Source organism: Oratosquilla oratoria, chromosome 28 (genome assembly GCF_046742065.1).
Source record: "Oratosquilla oratoria isolate Oo_2021 chromosome 28, ASM4674206v1, whole genome shotgun sequence".
Lineage (NCBI taxonomy): Eukaryota > Metazoa > Arthropoda > Malacostraca > Stomatopoda > Squillidae > Oratosquilla > Oratosquilla oratoria.
This window is the reverse complement of record NC_134804.1, coordinates 32,171,282-32,176,281: the sequence shown is the minus strand read 5'-3', so window position 1 is coordinate 32,176,281 and position 5,000 is coordinate 32,171,282.

Genomic DNA, 5,000 nt, shown 5'->3' with positions numbered 1-5,000 from the left:
CTGACAGGAAACCCGCTGCCCCGCAGAAGCCGGCAACGATCTTCGGGTTTTGTTCGGTGCGATTATCACCCAACGATGATCGTCCAACGATTGTCTATAGCAATGATTATTTGTTTTTAGCAACTCTAGCGGCAGTCGCTAGAAGCCGAACAGCCCCATCATTCAAAAACAAAGAAGGCTCTAGACAATCGTTTGACGATCATCATTGAGCCATGAACGATCATCGTTGAACGATAATCGCACCTTAAGATCGTTCTGGGAAAAAAACGTTAGAATGTACTGTACTATGCGTTACATTCATGTGGGGTCTTTCTCTGTGTCACCGGTTAGTAGGAGGAAGAGAAGGAGGAGGAAGGGGAAGAGAAGGAGGAGGAGGAAAAGGAGAAGGAAGAAGAGAGAAGAGACCAGTCGAAGTTGAGAGACACCTTGGATCCAGTACAGAAACCGAGTGCCAACCCTTCGGGCTGCAACTCCAGATGGAGGTAAGGGCGTTGATGGGGTTTGGAGACGAGCGGCGGGGAGATCCGTCTCTCCGACGCCCGTCTTGCAGGACCACCATTTGCAGGTATTCATCATTGGTCCCAACTATACATTGTATCTCATTCAATCATTCGATAAGACCCATTGTTTGGGTCCTTGAAGACATTCAAGACTAAAGAGCTGCCCGCCTATCCCGGGAATCAGAGGTCGCCACTTGTCCTCTGAGTCTCGGAATCCGGGGGGTTTGCCTCTGTTTAGCCGAGCAACCCTTTTTGTACCATTTCCTTTTGTAAGAAGTTGTTTAGCAGCTGTGATATTTCGCGTCATGTTCGTAACTGAATGTATCAAATCAAATATATAATGAACGCCTAAAGTAACTCGTTCTTTAATTCCTTCCTTTCTCAGCTATACCGTTTGTCCACATAGACCTCGCAAGAGCTAATAGGCTGTTACTTTCTAATGGATATGTCTCATTATAGATACTTTTACTGGTCATGTGAATCACCACGATGAGTTAAAGACAAAATGGGACAGATCACTAGCGTATAGTGATGTCAAACCAAAAAGTACGGCCACGGATCAAACCCGGGTCATGGAGTTACCAGGCGAGTTTCTTACCACTGTCCTACAAAGAGTGCAATGGTTCAAAACTACGTTCTGCTCGGTGCTATCATCGCTCACCGATGGTCGTTCATGGCTTAATGATGATCGTCAAGCGACTGTCTAAAACACTAATTTTTTGCTTCTGAATGAGGCTGTTTTGCTTCGAGCTGGAAATTACGAGGATGATAATTTAAAACCAACGTGTTTACCCAAATAGGATGCCAGGTAGGATGAGCCTCATCTGCCATTGGCTGTGGCAGTAGCCTAATAATCGCACCGAGCAACGCTAGAACCTCATATCGTCACCCTCATAAAGCAAGGGCCTAAGTCCAACTTTTCAGGAAATCGAAAAAAAAAAATCGTTTTTCTATTTTATAAATGTACGTAATGTTCCTCCTAACGTAGTTTAAACCTACTCAGACACTAAATAAAACATTGGGAATTGTACAACAAGGAGTTATGAAAATTTGACTTAGAAAAAAAAAACAGAAATTGACGAAAAATGACTTAGGCAATATCTTTATGAGGGTGACGATTATGATACTCTTTGTAAGAATCTGTCGTCGACCACAACTGTGAACCAACTACTTATCACTTTCTACTCAACCAACAGGCGTGGAATCATTTGAACGATACTTCTATTCGCTTTAAGAACATAAAAAGTATAAGAATGGTAGAGACTGCAAGAGACCACAAGGCCTACACTACGCAGTTCCATTTCCATTACCACCTTTCATCCCTATCCATAAAGTTCTATCTTCTCTTAAAACGACCATCAGCTTCAGTGTTCCCTACGGGGTTACTAAGTCTATTCCATTCGTTAACCACTCTATTGGTAAACCAGTTCTTGCCTATTTCCTTATCAAAACTAAATTTGTCTGATTTAAATCCATTACTACGAGTCCTGATCTGCTTTTAGTGTTATGGTATAAATTTCCAATAATGGCAAGCTAATAAAGGAGCTGGATAAGAAATCATTCTCGAACCACATTGTGGTTGGTATCGACTTCTATATGATATGGGATACCAATCCTTTCAATCCTTTACAGCACACTGGTGAGAAATTGATTTGGTATTACCGTGGCTTGGGTTCGATCCTTAGTTGTGATAGCAGTTCGAGTATATTCCCCTTTGTCCACCAGGGGTGATTAAGACCCTATTCACACTAGCGGTCTGAACCGCGCGGAAACCGCGGCGGTACCGCATAGTCAAGGAAAAACTTCGTGGATGTGTGTGAACGCCTCCATTGACCTACATTGTAATTGAACTTTGGCGGTTGAAACCAATAGTGTGAACAGGACCTATGGTATCACCACCACGGGCTCCATGTTTAGATCAGGTTAATCTATTTCAAGTTGACCATTAGGGTATTTAACCCTGAAACGCTCAACTCTGGTGCTTGCTGAGGCATCATCGATGATGTCTGAGAGTCCTTCACGTCCAGAGAAAAAGAAATGCATGACAGGAATCTTGACCTTTTCTTCACGGTGACGTCATCTGCGGACTTCATTCTTACAAATGTCAGACGATTTTGTGCATCTGAGAATAGTATGGGGATAACATGGGCTCTCAATCAATGTTACCCCTACCTCCATTCTGCCTAGACCAGCGTTCCTCAACCTTTTCCGACCGTAGCACCACTATGAAATTTCGGATTTGGCCTGTAGCCGATGTGGACTACGGTGAGAAGTGAAGTGTGTTAGATTAGTTCGCCTCCTTTATTTCTAAAGTAAAACCGAATTGATTGAACATGCGGCCAGGAGCCGATATATATATATATATATATATATATATATATATATATATATATATATATATATATATATATACATATACCTCATGGGTAGTCACCCGTAGTGCGTAATTACATAATTGCACTGGATTAGGTTAGGTCGGGTCAAGCAGGGTCCCACTATCATAGGCGCGTCAGGTCTACCCTTGTGGGCGACATAAGGCGCGTTCCATGCCACGTGGTTATCGTGGTTTGTACGGCCATTAGGGCGTCGTTACTTGCGGTGAATGTCGAGGGGATGGCAGTTCGAACCCTGACACCGGCGAAGTTGAACCAAGCGCATGGTTTATTAAATTCCACGCTACAAATCCTCTGTTAGGGGCACTGTCCTAGCCTCCCGAAAGAGGGCGGGGAGTTTGTGACAACCATATCATCAGCAGCAGCACCTCTGTAGTCCGATCTACGTAGTCTAGCAGCTCCTTGACTTTAGTTTACATCTGATTACTAGAATGATAAAGGAAAGTGCGGTGAAGTATCGCCATGTATTCACCACTTCCCAGGACCTCCTAGAACTGATTTCATCACCCCAGGCTAAGAAGCGTTGTCCTAGACCAGTGGTTCTTAACCTTTTTCAATGATCGTACCCCTTGATTATCTATAAAAAAAAAAAAAAAAAAAAAAAAAAAAAAATCTCCTACCCCCATCCAATAAAAATACAATGCAAACATATGAAAAGGATTAGTAATACAAACCTTGCTGAGAAATGATTAGATATATTAAATTACTGAACAAAGGTACTTTTCTATTTCTAATTAAAAATGTCAGTTATGCTTCCTCATGGTAAATAGCCAGTACCACTGCACTGACTATCATGCCTCATACCCCCATTTTTAAGGTTTCGTACCCCAAGGGGGTACAGGTGCCCCAGGTTAAGAATCACTGGCCCAGACTCTGCTCCCATTTAGCTAAATGAAAAAGTCTAGCACACACGTTTGGGGTGGAGGTTGTGCAATTGAATGTTGCTAGGATTGACATTCTACAGTTAAGCATGGCTCATGATACATAACCTAACCTTGCCTAACCTATGTTAGGGTGAGGATTCTACGGTTGATCGGTGTGTACGTGGGGTGGAATTCTACAATTGAGTGTAGTTGAGATAGAGAATTTACAGTTGCTCATTGTGTGTTGGTTGGGGAATCTAAAAATGGTTCAAATATGCTGATGACGTCACGCACGGAAGTGGTGGTGGGGAGGGGGAGAGTGAGGGGGAGGGGCGTCACCGTGATATGCCCTTATTACACAATCGTATAACTGCATTCCCCGCCACCTGGACGTGCGATCAAACCACGCGGACAAAATCAGCCACAACCATCGCACCACTTGCGAACATAGTGATGCACCATGGTCTTGGATTACCTCCTGGACCTGTGATCGACAGCTGTTACCCTCCAGGATGAGAGCTTAATTGCTCGCATGGTCCGATCTATGGTCAATCCCATCAATGGTCAGTGTAACATTACACACACGCACAGAAACTCTCTTTGCTCAAGGGGGACAGTAACGGCCTGCAGTAGTGTGACTCTTCATAGACAAGTGTGGAGGTAAATCCTGAGCGAGGCGTTTGCACATTCTTTTTTTTATCTAATTAATTATCTATTTATTTATCTATTTATTTATATATTTACTTATTTATTTACTTATTCATTTTTTAATTATCTATTTTTCATTTATGTATATATATATATATATATATATATATATATATATACATATATATATATATATTCAGTCATTTAATTCCTCGTGCCTTCTTCTGTTGTGCTTCTTCAAACCTATGTTAGTTGGGTTGAAGAGGAAGAAGAAAAAGAAGAAGACGAAAGGGAAGAGGAAGAAGAAGAAGCAGAGGGAGAAGGGAAAGAAGAAGGGAAGAAAAAGTAAAAGAAGAAGAATAAAATGAAGAAGAAGAAGAAACATTTCAAGACAGCAGCCTGAGTAATGCCGATTCTGTAAGAAAGTGAAGTACCTTTGTATCCTACGAATATTGCCCATCCACCTCCTCACGACCATAAAGCCATTGTCAACAGACACATATATTTTAGTTTAGAAAAAAAAAAACACTGATTACTTGCAGTGGTAAAATCAAATTACTTTTGTACAAATGATCTAAAAAAAAAACGAAATAGTT